The sequence below is a fragment of the Acinonyx jubatus genome, chromosome E2 (assembly GCF_027475565.1).
Source record: "Acinonyx jubatus isolate Ajub_Pintada_27869175 chromosome E2, VMU_Ajub_asm_v1.0, whole genome shotgun sequence".
NCBI lineage: Eukaryota > Metazoa > Chordata > Mammalia > Carnivora > Felidae > Acinonyx > Acinonyx jubatus.
Genome location: NC_069396.1, coordinates 38,617,694 through 38,637,487, shown reverse-complemented (window position 1 = coordinate 38,637,487; position 19,794 = coordinate 38,617,694). Strand labels below are relative to the sequence as shown.

The 19,794-nt window shown below is 41.4% G+C and overlaps 1 pseudogene; it reads right to left on the bottom strand.

Moving 5' to 3' along the window:
- Positions 1 to 17,676: 17,676 nt before the first annotated feature.
- LOC106975735 (40S ribosomal protein S3-like) lies at positions 17,677 to 18,450 on the bottom strand (annotated as a pseudogene).
- Positions 18,451 to 19,794: the final 1,344 nt, after the last annotated feature.

Sequence of the window (19,794 nt, the reverse complement as noted above, 5' to 3'; positions counted from 1 at the left end):
CTAAAAACCTTTCTTTCACTTGTCTTCCGATGAAGGTTTGCTGGTAACACATTCTCTCAGCTTCCGTTTGTCTGAAAAAGTCTTTTTATTAAAATAAACTAAAAATGTTGAAAGATTTTCACTGGGTATCAAAAAGCCGATTCTGTTATCGCTTCTCGGCCTTTTGGCTAAGATCAAGTGTAAAAAGCCGATTCTGTTGATAGTTTTAAATCATGATGGTGTGTCATTTTTCTGGCATTTTTATATGCCTCATAATTTTTAAAATGATGCTGAACATCTTGCACAGGATAGCGGAGGCTGAAGAAACAGCAAGTAGGCCTGGAACTGAGTCTCCCTCCTCCGCTTGGCCATTAACGTGGGCAGCTGAGGCAACTGAGTCAGAAGTCCATCTGGGTTTGGGGCGCCTGGGTGGCTCAGTCAGTTAAGAGTCCGACTCTCGATTTCAGTTCAGGTCATGATCTGACACTTGAGGACATTGAGCCCTGTGTCGGGCTCTGCACTGACAGAGCAGAGTCTGCTCGACACTCTCTCTCTCCCTCTCTCTCTGCCCCTTTCCCACTGGTGCTTTCTCTGCCTCTCTCAAAATAAATCAATGAACTTAAAAAAAAAAAAAAAAAAAAAAAAAAAGAAGTCAATCCGGCTTCGGTTTTTGTCATTGCTATGGTTTGTGTCGGTGTAACACCAGGTTCAGATTCCTAAGCACTAACTTGTGCTTGGGGTTGGGAAGGTCTGTGGCCTCACCCTCAGTTTGTGGCCTTCCCTGTGTACCCACACATCAGAAGTGCTCCCCACGCTCTGATCCTTGACTGCCATTGTGATTTGATAGATGCCTTGTCCTGGAATCTCCGAGAGAGAGCTTTTTCAGTGAACCATTCCCTCCTCCCTCTGACAGCTTAGGGTTTTGTTCCATTCAGAGTCTGGAAGAAGGGTCTGGAAAGTGTTTCATGCCTTTTCTGCAAGAGTGGCCAATCCTATCCTCCAGGCCTGCACCACCAAAGGCAGCTTTCTCTACCAGAGACAGTGCTCTGTCCCTAGACCTCATAAGCACGTACTAGAGGTCTCTAGAAAGTCCCCTTGAGTCTACAGGGCCCAGGGCTCTATATTCTTACATAAGTCCACACTGAGGCTCTAAAATTTGCTAACAACAACACGTGAGTTCTTTTTCCCCCTTGCATGGTACATGGAGCTACAGGCGTTCACGTCCCGTCTCTGTAGGTTCTTGTCTTTACCTAGATTTCAAGCTACTTTGCTGTCCTGCAACCTCAGCTCTCTGATAAATCAAGAACATTCTTTAAAAAAAAAAAAAAGCATATATATTTTTTAGGTTTTTTTTTATTTTTTTTTTTGAGAGAGAGAGAATGCTTGCATACACATGTGCTTGAGCAGGGGAGGGGCAGAGAGACAGGGAGGCAGAGGATCCAAAGTGGGCTCTGTGCTGACGGCAGAGAACCCGATGTGGGGCTCAAACTCACAAACTGTGAGATCATGACCTGAACCAAATTCGGGAACTTACTGACTGAGCCACCCAGGCACCCTGAAGCATATATATTTTTAAATATTTATTTTGAGAGAGAGAAAGAGCATAAGCAGGGGAGGGGCAGAGAGATTGAGAGAGAGAGAGAGAGAGAGAGAGAGAGAATCCCAAGCAGGCTTTGTGTTGTCAGTGCACAGCACGATGGACGCAGGGCCCAATCTCACAAACTGTGAGACCATGACCTGAGCCAAAATCAAGAGCTGGAGACTTTACTGAGCCACCCAGGCTTAACTGAGCCACCCAGACGCTCAACTGAGCCACCCAAGGGGCCCCAGATCAAAGCACATTCTTGATTTGGTAGCGTACCTGGCTTTTTCTTGCTGCTAGAGTGGGAACAACGCTATTCCTCACTCTACATGCCGAGTGGAAAAGAACTGTGCAATATCCATCGTGCACTTTGAACGGATTTCATAACACCGCGCACTGGTCATTTGGAAAACGTTGGCTCATTAAGTTATTTAGAGCTTCTGAATGTCGAAGTGACTCTACGCTATCAAAAATCAAATTTTTAAATCTCACCGCTGATCTCGTCAGAAAAGTCTCTACCTATTGAGAAGCTGTCAAGCTCATGGTGGTAGAGTTTTTACATAAGTCTAATATTTAACTTGAAATCCTGAATTTTATCATCGGCCACACAAACACCAGTTGTTTTCTTTGATGTGACAGGCTCATTTTATTCATTTTGCAGAAAATGTCTGCCAAACAACCAGGTCTGTGTAGCCATAGTTTTATGTGTCGGGCTTTCTTTGAAGTGAAAATGATGTTCCATGAAAAAAACAAAAACAAAAACCAAAAACAAAAAGCAGCTGCTTCAGCTCACCACGTAAACACCTGCACAGCACTCACCTGGAGACCGTCACCCAGGTGGCAAGACTGCTCTGTATGTGCTCTGCATTTGTCACACAAAATCTTAAAAAGATGAGTCCCCAGTGACCGCCGTTTACTAACAAAGATTGTTACTGCTTCATCAAGGACTTTCTTGAGTAGAAGTGGATTTTTAGTTGGTGTGGTGGTGGTTGCGAGCTAGCGGCGTGAAGGACGCGATGACCACTGGCAGTGTGGTGAGCGGCCGGGTGTCCCCAGCTTTACTCATACTGTTCTTGCACCCATCGGCGCAAGTGTCAAAAGAGTGTAAAAGGCAAACCACATCTTAGTATTACCATAAATCATCGTAAGTTGTAAAACAGTTTTGACCCTGTAGACTGCTTGGAAGTATCTCAGGGATCCCTGGGGGACCACACTTTGAGAATCGTATCGGTACAACTTGGCACGGTGCCTGGCACAGAGTAGGAGCTCAGTAGATAATTGTTGAATAAACAAATGCATAATGCTATTCCCGGTTGAATGCAGGTCAGGTGACTGCACAAATAGCGTCTGCAAGGTTTTCCCCAGACCCTTTTCATGTTCGTGTACCTCACGGCTCCTCCTCCCAGCTGCCTCCAGCTGGGGTGGGAACATGGCCCAGGCCTGGCTACTTATCCTCACTCCTGCCCTGTGCAGCATCAGAGAACAGTAACTGGGAGGCAGACTGCAGACCAGCCAAGCTGGGGGTTCCCACCTCCGGTGGATCATCAGAATCACGGGCTCCATGCCCGTGTGGGGCTTGAACTCACGACCCTGAGATAAAGCATCGCATGCTCCACTGACTGAGCCAGCCAGGCGCCCTGATTTTTTTTTTTTTTCTTGTGGAACATTTCAAACCAATAAAGCAGAACAGCATAAGGAACTCCACATCATCACCCAGCTTCAACGATCAACTCAGTCTAGTTTTGTTTCATCTGTACCCCCACCTACTGCCTACCCACCTAGTTATTTCGAAACAAATCCCTACATTATGTCATTCCACCTGTACCTATTTCCTCATGTATCTCAAAGGGATAAAGACTTTTTCTAAAAATATAACCAGAACATCATCACATGTAAGGAAAAATGGTTATACCCATTCCTTTTCTTTTTTTAACTTTTTTTTTAACATTTATTTTTGAGAGACAGAGAGAGAGCGCATGAGCAGGAGGGAGGGGCAGAGAGAGACGGAGGCACAGAATTCGAAGCAGGCTCCAGGCTCTGAGCGGTCAGCACAGAGCCCGACGCGGGGCTCGAACCCACGAACCGTGAGACCATGACCTGAGCCGAAGTCGGACGCTTAACTGACTGAGCCACCCAGGGCGCCCCATAATCATTCCTTTTTTAAAATCGTGGTAAGAACCTTTAACATGGTAAGAATGTTTAATAAGAACGCTTAACACTAACAGACTTTTTAAGTGCACAATACAGTATTGTTAACTGTGGACACTGTTTCTAGAACTGTAATCAGCTGACGTAATTGAAGCTTTATACCTGTTGAATGGCAATTTCTCATGTCGTCCTCCCTCCAGCCCCTACTCCCACTCATATGAATGGGATCATGCAGTATTTGTCCTTCTGTGCCTGGCTTGTTTCACTTCACATAATGTCCTCAAGGTCCATCCAGTTGTGAATGGCAGGATTTCCTTCTTTTTTAAAAGCTGAATATTTCAAATAAACTTAAGAAGAAAGGGTGTGGAGTGGCTCAGTCAGTTAAGCATCTGACTTGATTTCAGCTCAGGTCATGACCTCACGGTTCCTGGGATGGAGACCGGTATGGGGCTCCTCACTGACAGTGCCTAAACTGCTTGGGGTTCTCTTTCTCTCCCTCTCTCTCTGCCTCTGCCCCACTCGTGCACGTGGGCTCTATCTCTCAAAATAAACTTAAAAAAATAAATCTGAAAGTTGCCTGGGTGGCTCAGTCAGTTAAGCGTCCGACTTCGGCTCAGGTCATGATCTCATGATACATGGGTTCTAGCCCTGCGTGGGGCTCTGTGCTGACAGCTCAGAGCCTAGAGTCTGCTTCAGATTCTGCGTCTCCCTCACTCTCTGCCCCTACCCCGTTCACTTTTTTTTTCAAAAAAATAAAAAATAAAAAATAAATAAAAGCTGAATATTTCATTGCATGTGTATTTCTTTATTCCTTTATCCATAGATAGACATTTAGGTTGTTTACACATCTTGGCTATCGTGAATAACGCTGCAATGAACATGAGACCACAGATACCTAGGAGATCTCCATTTCACTTCTTTCATAATTTTGAGAAAACTTCACACTGTTTCTATAGCAGCTGTACCATTTACATTTCTACCAACACTGCGCAAGGGTTCCAATCATTCCACATCTTCACCAACACTTACTTTTTTTTTTTTTTTTAAGTTTATTTACCTTGAGAGAGCATTGCGCACACATGTGATTGCAGGGTAAGGGCAGAGAGATAGAGAGGGAGAGAGAATCCTAGGCAGGCTCCATGCCACCAGCGCAGAGCCCAAAGCAGGGCTCAATCTCACAAACCATAAGCTCATGACCTGAGCCGAAATCAAGAGTCAGACGCTCAAACGACTGAGCCACCCAGCCGCACCATCTTCTCTGACATTCTTTATCTTTTGTTTCTTGAGACTAGCCATCCTAACAGTTGTGCCATGATACTTCATTGTAGTTTTGATTTGCATTTCCCTGATGATTAGTGATGTTGAGCATCGTCTCAACATCTGCTGGAAATTAATAATGTCAATATCATCCAATATCCAGTCAAGATTTAAATGTTATGAAATTAAAAAAAAAAAACAACTATTGGGCCCTCCTCCAGACCTGCACGCATGCATGATATCTGTATTTCAATAAGCTCCCGAGTGGTTCTTCCAATTGTCCAGAGTGGGCAATCGTGCTCCAGCCGAACACATCGCCAGTGAGGGGGCGCTTGCTCTGGACATGGTCACCATTGGTATCAGCGTTTGGTGAATACCGTTCCATACTATTTTCTGTGTTTTGAACATTTTTCCTTAAGTTATACCCCAAATTTGTCTCCCTGGAGTTCGAGCTTTCAAAATCAGTTTCCCCTGCTCCTTGATTGTCTTGCCAAAATTTGAAGATGGCTCTTGTGGCTTCTCGGGTTTTTTCTTCTCTGGCCTGGGTTTCCCTCTTTCCCTGGCATTGACAAGGTCATGGGCTCATCATGATTCAGGCCTGGCTTTCTGTGCCCTGGAATCTTGCGCAAGGCTGGATTTCTCGCCAAGACACCCAGTTCCCCAGCCTGTGGGCATGTAAAGAGGAAAGAGGAGGAGGTACAGGTAGAGATGAAGCAAAATGGCCATGAATTGATAATAGGAAAAGTTGGGGGATGGATATGGAGAAGGGAGTATTATACTTTCCCATCTACTCCTGCATATGTTTATATTTTCCATAATAAAAAAGTAGAGTGTGAACAAAAAAATACCACTACATACCTATTAGGATGACCAAAATCTGAAACACTGACAGCACCAAATGCTGGCAAAGGTATGGAGCAACAAGATTTCACATTCGTTGTTGGTGGGAGTACAAAACAGTGTAGTCATTCTGGAAGACAGCTTGGCAATTTCTTGCAAAACTAAACATACCCTTACCATACAATCCAGCAATCACACTCCTTGATATTTGCCCAAAGGAGTTGAAAACATGTTCACACAAAACCCACACACAAATGTTTATAACAGCTGTATTCATAATTGAAAATATTTGAAAGTAACCAAGATGCCCGTCACTAGGTAAATGGACAAGTAAGCTGTGGTACATCCAGACAATGGAATGTTATTCAAACACTAAGAAGAAATGAGCTATCAAGGCATGCAAAAACATGGGAGGAACTTAAGGGCATGTTACCAGGTAAAAGAAGCTAATTTGAAAAAGCCACATACTGTATGATTCCAACTACATGACATTCTGATAAGGGCAAAACTATGGAGACAAAAAAATAGACCAGTGGTTACCAGGAGTTTTGGGGTTGGGGGAGGGGATGAATCAGGGAGGGAGCACAGAGGATTTTGAGGGCAGTGGAACTGTTCTATAGGATACCATGATGATGGATACATGTCATTATGCATTTGTCCCAAACCCACAGGATGTACAACACCAAGAGTGAACTCTAAAATAAACAAAAGACTTTGGTGGTTATATGTCAATGTACGTTCACCAGTTGTAACAAATGTACCACGCTGGTGGGGGACGTTAATAATGGAGGAGTGCTGTGCATGCGTGGGGGCTGGAGGGGCATGTTGGTAATCTCTGTATCTTCTCAATTTAGTGATGAGCCTAAAACTGCTCTAAAAATTGTCAATTAAAAGCAATTTTTAAGTGTCAGGGGAAGCATCAGTGGCACACTGCACTCTGTGCTAGCACGGGAAATGCAGGGCACATGAAGGGCTGGCTGTCCTTAAGAAAATGTTTTAAAAAGCAAACCAGGAGCTTCCAGATGGAGCAGACCCTAGGCTGCTGCCTGTAACCAGGCTTAGAGAGAGAACCCAACGTCCCCAAATCACATACCCTCAGCCACTTCCCAGGGTATTACCAACGGAGTCATCATGGGGTGACCGCTTCGTGCCAGGTGGGGTTATAAAGGGCTCCATTGCCAAATGTTGTAACTGATGCATCGGTCTGCCTCCTGAGAAGCTTATGATTAATTTTTTGTTACTTGATAATCATCATACCAAGAAAAAAAAATTTTTTTTGACCTCGGGTATAGAAACGTACCAACACTGTGCTGTGTTTCTAGAGAGAGCAAAATTGAGCTGATGAATTATACTTCCTTGCACAGATCTATAAGTGGTGCCCTCATATTTTTCTAATTTGTCTCTCTCATTCTTGTTTCACTCTGTCCTCAGCGATACAAGCAGCCAAGTGGTACCATTGCTCATTATTTACATGCAAACCAGGACTCCAGGGTTAGAGTCATCTATTCTCTGGAGGAAGTGAGGTCGGTGTTCTCTTCTGCCAGCTGCATATATTATTGACCTGGTGGCCCTCCCAGCCCTCAGGGCTTCCTGGTCCGTCCTCCCCGTAAGTGCGCCCTGGGCATTGTAGCAACATATACCATATATCATCATAATGTAAAAGCAACCTCAGGGACTGAAGAATTACTTTCCCTAGCTTCCCTCTAATGCCTCCTGACAGTGCTGGCCTGTGCTGAGGGCCTGGAGCTCCACACGAGCACAAGCAAACCCGTCTTCACACAACCTGGGAGGATCAGAGACAGGCAAAGGCAAGGCAAAACTAATCCCATTTTTCAGACGGCAAAACCAAGCTTCTACAATTGGAATAAGGGGTCATCTAGATGGGTGAACCACCTGCCTCCCTAGCCATTTTTAGGGTCTACACAGTTGTTTCTCTTTTTTAAATTTACAAGTAGTGTTAACTCCCTATAAGATATGTCACTTGTAAATACCTTCTCCCATTCAGTAGGTTGTCTTCTTGTTTTGTTGATTATTTTCGTCTCCGTGCCAACAGCTTTTTGTTTTGATGCGGTCCCAACAGTTTATTTTTCTTTTAATCCCCCTTGCCTCAGAAGACATATCTAGAAAAATGTCGCTATGGTTGATGTCAGAGAAATTACTGCCTGTACTTTCTTCTAGGATTTTTATGGCTTCAGGTGTCACATTTAGGTCTTTAATCCATTTGAGTTTATTTTTTGTGTATGGTGTAAGAAAGTGGCCCAGTCTCATTCTCTTGCATGTAGCCATCCAGTTTTCCCAACGCCATTTGTGTAAAAACTTTTTCCCATTGCATGTTCTTGCTCTCTGTGTCCAAGATTAATTTGACTATATAATCGTGTGTTTATTTCTGGGCTCTCTGTTCTGTTCCATTGATCTATGTGTCTGTTTGTGTGCCAGTACCATGTTGTTTTGATTACTACTGCTTTGTTGTATATCTTGAAATCCGGGATTGCGGTATCTCCAGGTTTGTTCTTCCTTCTCAAGATTACTTTGACTATTCAGGGTCTTTTGCAGTTCCATGAACATTTTAGGATTATTTGTCCTAGCTCTGTGAAAAATGCTCTTGGTCTTTTGATAGGGATTGCATTAGATGTGTGGATTACTTTGGGTAATATGAACATTTTAGCTCAACATCACTGATCATCAGGGAAATGGAAACCAAAGCCACAATGAGATATCACTTCAAAACTGTCAGAATGACTAAAATCAACAACACGAGAAACAGCAAGTGTTGGTGAGGATGTGCGAAAAAGGAATTTTGTACATTGTTAGTAGAAATGCAAACTTGTGTAGCCACTGTGGAAAACAATATGGGGCTTGCTCAAAAAATTAAAGATAGAATTATCATATGACCCAGTAATTCCACTACTGGCTATTTACACAAAGGAAATGAAAACATTCATTCAAAAAGATATATGCATCCTATGTTTACCGCAGCATTATTCACAATAGCCAAGATATGGAAACAACCCAAGTGTCCGTTGATAGATGAATGGATAAAGAAGATGCGGTACACACACACACACACACACACACACGAATATTACTCAGCCAAAAAAATGAAATCTTGCCATTTGCAAAAACATGAAATGAGCTAGAGTATACTGCTAAGTGAGGAAGTCAGTCAGGGAAAGACAAATACCATATGATTTCACTCATATGTGGAATTTAAGAAGCAAAACACACAAATGGAGGGGAAAAAAAGACAAACAGTTAAAAAAAAAAAAACCCAGACTGTTAATGGGTCACCTGGTTGGCTCAGTTGGTTAAGTGTCCGACTTCGGCTCAAGTCATAATCTTGTGGTTCATGATTTCCAGCCCTGCGTTGGGCTCTGTGCTGACAGCTTGGAGTCTGGAGCCTGCTTCAGATTCTGTGTCTCCCCCCGCCCCTCTGCCCCTCCCTTGCTCACACACTCTCTCTCTCTCTCCCTCTCTCTGAAAAATAAACATTAAAAAAATTTTAATTGAAAAAATTTTAAAAAACCAGACTGTTAAATGTAGAGAACAAATGGTGGTTACCAGAGTGGAGGGCAGTGAGGACGGGTTAAATAGATGAAGGGAGTACACTTATTGTAATCAGCACTGAGTAATATACAAAAATGTTGATTCACTATATTTTATACCTGAAACGAATATAACGTTGTATGTTAATTTTACTTGTAATTTTAAAATATTACAAGTATTAAGGGAGATACATAGTATGGTGCTCTTTCGTTATGGTTTTCTTCTTTTTCCAAGTGAAAATCATCTTCTTTATTTTTCTAAAGTACAAGATAATACATGATCACAAGAGAAAAATCAGAAAATACAGCAAAGCAGAAAGAAGCTAAGGAAATCCATAATTCCATATAGTCAGGGAAAAGATAATTATCCTTTCTATGTAGGTCACTCAATATCCCTTTATTTCATTCATTCATTCATTTTACAAGCGTGTTTTGAGCTCCTGATATGTGCCAGCTTCTCTGTGTTACATATAAAGTCATCAAACAATGGCTCCTACCCCAAAAGAGATCAACCTAGTAGAGACAGTGAAATGAGCAATTATACTCAAAGATTTTCTGTACATACAAATATCCATATATACAGATATTCTTTACAAAAATGGGATCACATCATAAATGCTATTAACCTTATTTTTGGCCTCATATATCAGATAAAAGATTTTCATGTCAATAGAGTCCCTTCAGAACAACAAAAACAAACTCTAAGACTAAAGCTAACAAGAATTGAGCAAAACCTACCTGAAGAAAACCGAATAATTTTTAAGTATTTCTAAAAATCAAGATGTAAATCAGGTGCAATGACTCAACGTTGTCAGACTATGATTCTCTACATATCAACCTATATATGGGGCACCCGGGTGGTTCAGTCTGTTAAGCATCCGACTTCAGCTCAAGTCATGATCTCATGGCTAATGGGTTCAAGCCCTGCATCGGTCTCCGTGCTGACAGCTCAGAGCCTGGAGCTTGCTTCAGATTCTGTGTCTCCCTCTCTCTCTCTGCCCATCCCCTGATCATGCTCTGTCTCTCTCTCTCTGTCTCAAAAATAAATAAAAACATAAAAAAATTAACTTATATATTTGATGCAATCCCAAACAAAATCCACATAGATTTTCTTATGAATTTGTTAATATTCTTAAGTTCATCTGGAAGTGCAAATACCAAGAATAAAAAATATGTCTGAAGAGCACTAGGAAGTATTTTGCACAAAAAACAATATGGCTTAAGACATTAGCAATCGAACAGCACAGTATTGTCAGAAGACTATGAGACCTCAGTGGAATAGGATGGAAATTCTAGAAACAACTCATAAATTTAGTTTTAATTTGACATTTCAAATTAAAGAAGTAATAATGGAGTATTTGATAAACACTGTTGGAATAATCACCTATTGTTTGGAAAAGGAACCTTATACTTCACTCAAAATAATAACCCGAAACTAATGTCAGATGATTTAAAGATGTAAAATAATAAAAAGTATTATAAAAATAATAGTAGTAAATACGATAGAATTTTGTTTTTTTTAATGTTTGTTTATTTTTGAGAGAGAGTGTGTGTGCACGTGCAGGGAAGGAGGAGAGAGATGGACAGAAACGATTCCAAGCAGGTTCTGCACTAACAGTGCAGACTCCCAATGCGGGGCTTGATCTCAGGAACTATGAGATCATGACCTGAGCTGGAATCAAGTATCAGGCGCTTAACCAACTAAGCCATCAATGCACCCCAAATATGATAGAATTTTTAGGAACTTTTTGGATGGGAAAAGCATTTTTAGGGAACTCTAGTAGATATAAAGAAAAACAAATGAACAGATTTAACTGTCCTTTAAACTTCTCTCCAACAAAGGATACCATAAAGTATCTTTTTAAACTACAAAGTTTAAAAAGAAGTCACAAATTAAAATATTTGTAATATTTTTAGCAGATAAAAGGGTAACATGAAGAATATATAAAAATCTCTTACAGACAATCAGGAAAGAAAAAAATATTTTTATAGAAGAAAAAAAGAACATAAGGGGCAATTCAGAGAAGAAATGCATACATGGAAACTATTAAGCCACCCAGTGCTCAGGGAAATTTAAATAGATATTATATTTCACTTATTAGAGTGATGAAAATTAAATGTTTTAACCTTTAGTGTTGGAACTGTGAGGAAACATAGATGCTTACAAACTGCTGGTGGGAATGTGAATCAGCATAGCTTTGATGGGCATAATTCAAGAATATTATTTAAAATATTCAAATGTGCAAACCCTTAGACTCTACAATTCTTCTAGAGATAAGTCTTCTAGAAGTGCTTTCTAAAGATGAGCCAACCTTTGTTTGGAATCATTCACTTTGCTAAATGTCCATCCATAGAAAACTGGTTAAATGAAGTATCTATAAACTGTATCAGTCAGCCATAGCTGCTTAACAAAGCACCTCCAGGTCGGTTGAGCGTCCGACTTTGACTCAGGTCATGATCTCACACTCATGGGTTCGAGCCCCGCATTGGGCTCTGTGCTGACAGCTCAGAGCCTGGAGCCTGTTTTGGATTCTGTGTCTCCGTCTCTCTCTGCCCCTCCCCCACTCACACTCTGTCCCTCTCTCTCAAAATAAATAAACATAATAATTTTAAAAAATTAAAAGCAAAAAAAAAAAAAAAAACACCTCCAAAATCAGTTACTGGAAACTGCAATCACCTATTCTCTCTCCTGTATCTGCAGGCTGGCTGGCTGGAAATTGGCTGATCTGGGCTGGGCTCTGTTGGGGGCTTTGCATTAAGCTCTGGGGCCAGGGAGACGGGGCTCTTCTCTGTGGGTTGGGCTCGTGTCTACTCCACAAGGGGTTCTTTTGGTTCTTTGGAAAGATCAGCAAAATTGATAAATATCTAGCTAGACTGATCAAGATAAAAAGAGAAATGGGAAAATTGTTTTGAAAATGACAACTTGCCAAAATTAACACAAGATATGGCAAAACCTGAATAGTCCTACATATCTATTAATGAAATGGAATTGGTAGTTTAAAACCTTCCAACAGAGAAAACTCCAGGCCTGGACGGTTCACCAGTGATTGCTACCATTGCAAGGAAGAAATAGCACCAATCTTACATAAACACTTTTGCAAAATAGAAGAGGTCAACATTTCCCAACTAATCTTATGAAACCAGCAAAATCTAATAAAGATATTTAACATTTAAATATCAATCAGCGTAATTTTTCATATTAGCAGAATAAAACAAATGATCATTTCGATAAACATAGACTGAGCATTTGCCTTTAGCATTCTTGCCCTTCCAGAGCCTAGATACCTGGACGCTTGCAGGAGCCAGTTCTAACATTCTCCATCCACCTTGCTAGCAAGCAGGTGCCTCCCACTTGCTCCCCTGTAGAGCCACTCCACCCAACCCATCTGCCACTGGGACAGGACCCTCAAAAGTGCCTACTACCATGCCACACCTTGCAGCAGCCCCCATCCATTACCTCTCCAAACCAGCTCCTGCCCTGGGGAGAGGGGAAGATAACCCCCACAACAGTGCACCCATAGTTCCTACAACAATACCTCTTAGCTAGCTGTCCATGGAGCAAGCCCTGCCCTTTGGTGCCCTTGCAGCTGTGGCAGTGGCTAATTGGCAGGAAGAATGCCAGCTCCACCCACTAGTAAGCCCATGGTGGCTACAGCTAGTTTTCTCAAAACTCTGAAAACTATAAGACTCTGATGAAAGAAATTGAAGGTGACATAAACAAATGGAAAGATATACCGTGCTCATGGATTGAAAGAGTTAATATTGTTCAAATGTCCTTACTAATCAAAACAATCTACAGATTTAATGCAATCCATACCAAAATACCAACAGCATTTTTCACAGAACTAGAACAAATAATCTTAAAATGTGTACGAAACCACAAAAGACCCTGAATAGCCAAAACAATCTTGAGAAAGAACAAAGCTGGAAATCTCAGATTTCAAACTAGACTACAACACTGCAGTAATCAAAGCAGTATGATACTGGCACAAAAGTAGACATATATATATCAATGGAACAGAATACAAGGCCCAGAAATAAACCCATGCTTAGATGGTCAATTAATCTGTGACAGAGCAGGCAAGAGTATGCAATGGGGAAAAGACAGTCTCTTCAACAAATGGTGTTGGGAAAACTGGACAGCTACATACAAGAGACTGAAACTGGACCACTTTCTTAGACCATCCACAAAAAATAAACTCGAGTGGACTAAAGACCTAAATTTGAGACCAGAAACCATAAAAACCCCAGACGTGAGTACAGGTAGTACTTTCTCTAACAATGGCCCTACCAGTTTCTTTCTAGATGTTTCCTGAGGCAAAGGAAACAAAAGCAAAAGTAAACTATTGGAACTACACCAAAGTAAAAATTTTTACACAGCAAAGGAAGCCATCAACAAAATGAAAAAACAACCTACCAAATGGGAGACGATATTTACAAATGATATATCCAAAATATAGGGGAAAAAACCCTCGCACAACTCAATATGTTTTTTTAAAACCCCAAACAAACAATTGAATTAAAAAATGGGCAGAGGACCTGAATAGACATTTCTCCAAAGAAGACATAAAGCTGGCCATGGATACATGAAAAATGCTAACATCACTAATCATCAGAGAAATGCAGATCGGATCAAAACTACAATGAGATACCACCTCACAGCAGTGATATTGGCTAGACAAGAAATAAGACAAGAAATAATAAGTGTTGATGAGAATGTGGAGAAAAGGTAACCTTTGTGCTCTGTTGGTGGGAATGTAATTTTATGTGACCCCTGTAGAAAACAGTATGGAGAGGTTCCTCAAAAAATTAAAAATAGGAATACAATATGATCCAGTAATTCCACTTGAGTATTTACCCAAAGGAAAGGAAAACACTAATTCAGGGGCCCCTGGGTGGCTCAGTCGGTTGAGCGTCCAACTTCAGCTCAGGTCATGATCTCACAGTTTGTGAGTTTGGGCCCCGCATCAAGTTCTGTGCTGACAGCTCAGAGCCTGGAACCTGCTTCAGATTCTGTGTCTCCCTCTCTCTCTGCCCCATTCCCACTCATGCTCTGTCTCTCTTGTCTTAAAAATAAATAAAACATTAAAAAAAAACACTAATTAAAAAAGATATGTGCACCCCTAGGTTTATTGCATCACTTTTTACAATAGCCAAGATATGGAAGCAACCTAAGTGTCCATCAATACATGAATGGATAAAAAGACGTGGTGTATATATACCATGGAATATTACTCAGCCATAAAAAATGAGATATTGCCATTTGTGACAACATGGATGGAACTAGAGGGTATTGTGCTAAGTGAAATAAAATGGCATCAGTAAACATACTTAGCAGTAAATACAACAAAAGACATAAAAGTCTTCTACAATTAAGAGTAAAGAACATTGATTACATGGAAAAACACACCATTTCTGAATTGGAAGTTTGAATACAGTTGAAATGTCGATTCCCCCCAAACTTATCTATAGATTAAAAGCAATCCCTGTAAGAATTCCAGCAAGATTTTTTATAGAAATTGACAAACTAATTGTAAAACACATATGGAAATATAAATGACCTGTAATAGCTAAAGCAATTCTTTAAGGTAAACAAAATTGGAGGATTTGCACAACCTGATTTCAAGTCATACTATAATCTGCATTAATCACACAAGGAGGTATTGGCAAAAGGACAAACAATGAAACAGAATACAGAGTCCAGAAATAGATCCACACATATTTTTTTAAGTCTACTTATTTATTTTGAGAGAGAGTGAGAGTGCACACATCTGTGAGGTGGGGGAGGGGAAATGAGCGAGAGGGAGAGAGAACCCCAAGCAGACTCCATGCTGTCAGCACAGGGACCAACTCGGTCAGACTAACCAACCATGAGATCATGACCTGAGCCGAAATCAAAAGTCGCACACTTAACTGATTGAGCCACCCAGGTGTCCCACACACATATATTTTCAATTGCTTTTGACAAAGATGGCAAGGCAATTTAGTAAGGAAAAAGGAAGTTTTCAACAAATGTAACTATTGGGCATCCATTAGAAAATAAGAACATTGGCCCTTAACTCACATCATACATAAAATTAATTTGATATGGGTCACAGACATAAATGTAAAATTATAAGTGATAAAAATTCTAGATGAAAACACAGGAGAAAATCTTTGTAATTTTAGGGTGGGCAAAGATTTCTTAAAATACAAAAAGCATGAATGATAAAGAAAAAATGATAATCTGCACTTTATCATAATTAAAAGTTTTAGCTCTTAGGAAGTCACTCTAACATAATAAAAAGGTTGAGTCACAGACTAGAATGTGACTCGATACATATATCTCACAAAGCATTTAATCACAGAACACAGAACGAACTTTACAATCAGATATAAAAAGATAAATAACCCAATCAAAAAGATGGACAAAATATTTGAATAGACAACTGATAAAAGAAAATATACAAATGACCAAGGATCAAATGAAATGGTGCTTAACATCATTGGTCATCAGGGAAATGCAAAAGAAACTACGTATTTAGAATGGCTAAAATAAGAAAAGACTGACAATACCAAGTGTTGGCAAGGATATGGAACAAATAGAACTTTCACATGCTGCTGGTGGGAATATAAACTGGTATATTCTTTTTTTGTAAAGTTAAATACACACCTACCTTGCAACCTAGGCATTTCACTATGGTATTTAACTCAATATAAACTGAAACATATAACCTGTGGTAGACAAAATGACCTATTAAGATGTTCAGACCCTAATCCCTGGAATCTATGAATATGGCAAGAGGGGTTTTGCAAATGTAATTAAGGGAGATCATCCTGTATCATACGGGGAAATATGATCACATGAACTCATAAAAGCAGAGAATTTTCTCCAGCTGGAGTCAGTAGAGATGCAGCAGGAGAGAAGTCAGAGAGATTCTGAGCATATGAAAAATTTGATGTGCCTTTGATGCTTTGAGACAAGGTGGCCATGAGGAAGAGCCAGGGGGCATTCTCTAAGCCCAAAGGCTGGCCTGTGCTGGGAGCTGGCAAAGAAATGAGACCTCAGCCCTACAGCTGCAAGGAAACAGATGAACTTGGATTCTTCCCCACAGAGCTTCCAGATGAGACCCAACGATGTCCAACACCTTGACTTCAGCCTTGGAAACCCTAAGCAGAGGGTCCCAATGAGCAATTCTGTACCCAGACCTCTGACATACAGAATGGTGAGATAGCAAATGGCTAATGTTTTGAGCCCTAAATTTGTGGTAATTTGTTTCAGCAGCAATAGAAAACTGATCCATGCCCACAAAGACTTGTACACAGATATTCACTGTTTATTTGCAACAGTCAAAACCTGGAAGCAACATACATGATATAACAGGGGAACAAAATGTGGTATATCTGTGCAATGGAAAACTATCTGGTCATGAACATGAACAAACCACATGGACAAATGTCAAAATAATTGTGCCGCATAAAAGATGCCAGACACATACTGCATAATTCCACTTATGTAAAATCTAGAAAAAGCAAGTTGATCCCTGCTAACAGAAAATGGATCAGTGGTTGCTGGGATTGTGGCCGAGAGAGGGAAGGGTGGAGAGAAAGGGGCGCGAGGAAACCTTTGGAGGTGATGGAAATATTCTGTCTCAACTGTGGGGCCACTTTCAGAGGTGCATACATCTGCCAACCTCATCAAATTGTATGCTTTAAGTGGATGCTTAAAGTATTTTTTGTGGGTATGGAAATTATACCTAAATTAAGTGGATTAAAAATAGAATTCAGGGGCTCCTGGGTGGCTCAGTCAGTGAAGCATCCAACTTTGGTTCAGATCATGATTTCTCAGTTCACGAGTTCAAGCCCCACGTCGGGCTCTGTGCTGACAGCTCAGAGCCTGGAGCCTGCTTCAGATTCTATATCTTCCTCTCTCTCTGCCCTTCCCCTGTTCATGCTCTGTCTCTCTCAAAAGTAATTAAACTTTTAAAAAATAAAAAAAATAGAAATCAAAGGCATTAAGGGGTGCCTTTCAAGAGGGTTTAAAAGAAAGGCATAACATTTTGACAAAACAACATTCTCTTCATTTGATTAGAATGACATCAAATCTGACGAGTAATACAAAGGGAATGACCATAATTTCAATAGCAAGCTTTTCTGTCTAGGAACATAGTAGGTCTTTTTTCGTGCTCCGGGACAGTTTAAGCAGCATGGTTATTGTCTGCTCCTTAACGATTTAACTGAGTTCACCCATAAAATAATCTGGGCTAGGTGCCAGGGGAACGGGGTGGATTGTGGCCAGGAAGGACAGGTGTGCTTTCACTGTTTTTTTTTTCTTTTTTAAAGATTTTATTAAAAGTATTTACAAAGCCATATCCAGACTCCAGATCCGGCTGCCAACAAGACCCTGTTACACTATGGGCACTGGCCGTGGCATGGCAGGTGACTCTGGTTTCCCACCCTTCTGTTCCAAGAGGGGAGCGGTAGGTAGTGTCTCATCTTTGGGTTCCACAATGCTCACGTGATCAGGCAGGGGCTTCTTAGGGCCAGTCTTACCACTTGGGTCCCAGGGAAAAACAGTCTTCACTTTGACGCCCAGCATACCCTGACTCAGCAGCACATGCAGTGTGAAAGTACTAGTTAACAGGGTTCCCCCTGTGAATCATCGGGCTATCCACAAAATTCATGGATTTAGTCCTCTGTCCTCGGAGTTTCCCACACCCCTCAACCTCACAGCCTTTGGCCCCACTCTCCGTGATGAGTGGACGCCACAGCACCGCAAGGCCTCCGCACTGCAAGGCCTCCTAGGAGTTTGTAGGTGGAGACTCTGCCTGGGTGATAGCACACAGACCTCTTGTGGCCACCTTTTCAGCATAAAGCTCTGCACTGATCTCAGAGAAACCAAACCTCTTCTGAACCACAACACTCAATTCCTGGATCCACTGGCCCAAGAATATTCTGCATCCTGGTGACCAAGATAATGATTTCTGTCCTGGTTGGTGTAACTCAGACCTCACCTATAGAATGGCTATCTTCAGTCAGCTCCCGAGTGAGAAACCCATTCAGTTCAACTTTGAAGATGCCACCGGCCGCAAACTTCCTCTTCTTGGAAATTTGTCCCGCCATCTTGCTGCCATGTGCCACCTAAAGCAAAGGCATGCGTTCGCTGTTAATAACAAGGGTGGAGTTTGGATTCAAAGACCAGTGGTTCCCAGTCACTGGTTGATCATGGCCTTCTGAACAGTCTCCGGGTTAGTGATCTCCATTCAGTTTTAGGTGCATGTTTTCAGTCAGATATTTATAAGTGCAGACAGAGCTTTTAGCGAACACTGTAGATGGCCACCCCGTATCTCCTCAGCCCATGGCTGAGTTTGGCAACAGGGTGGTTCCTTCCCACACAGATGACAGCTTCCACCACCAAGGGTTGTCAGACTAAAGGCTTTTCCAGCACCACCCAAGCTTTCGGGGAGCCTGAAAGTGGCAAAAAGTTAACATCCCAAGAGCAACTCTCAACCAAAGAAGGAAAGTGTCCCAAAGGACAATTTCCCAACTTCCCCATCTCTCTATGGGATGCTTGGAATGCATTCCTCATGAAGCCTCACGCAGCCTCTGTGGGAGTGGGCCAACCCATTACTACTGCATCCTTCTCTGTCTCCCTACCCCATGGCCTCCCTCCCACTTCCTGAAACCACCACCCAGATGAACAACCAACCCGTACCCAGGTCCTTGTCTCTGGGTCTGCTGTATCCTATGGTACTATTTCATTCATTTGTAACAAGACACACACAAAATACACATTTTACAAAGACAAGATAAACAACATTTAAAATAATATATGTATTAACACAATCATTTTGCTCTCACCCAAATATTAATTATGATATTCCTAGTGAGTGCCAATGTGATTAATTGTTCTTCATTATTTTCGAAAATCTTGATGAACACTTTGTGAGGCAGCAATTCGGAAGCCTGGTTCCTGATACTTGGCTTCATGGTTTTGATAACTAAAAAGGCACTTCAGAAAGCTATGTGAATCCAAATGGGGAACAGGCATCACTAAATCATGTGCTCACTTTCCAGTCTGTCTACCAACTATAGTTTCTGTTAAAACCCAGCCAAGGAATGCTGGTCTTCCCTGATGTGGGTCAGTGTTCTTGCTCACTGATTGGGAAAAACTGCAATTTCATGTTTTCAACTAATTGGATCAAAGCCCATAGAACTCATGCATTTTGGAAGGTTTAGGTCTGGTTAGACAAGTGTACGACGTATTTGCCAAAACTCTGAAATGAGTGCCTTTGAAGGTGATTTGCTACTGCTTTTCGGGTAGTTGAAAAGTTCAGGTAATTTGTTGGTGCCTTGATGGCTAACAGGTTGCTTCAGGATGTTCCCAGAAAAATTTTCTAGGAAATTCAGGCAGTCCCCTAGATGGTTCTCTGCTGTCTTGAGTGAAGCAGAGTTCTTCTGCCTTGG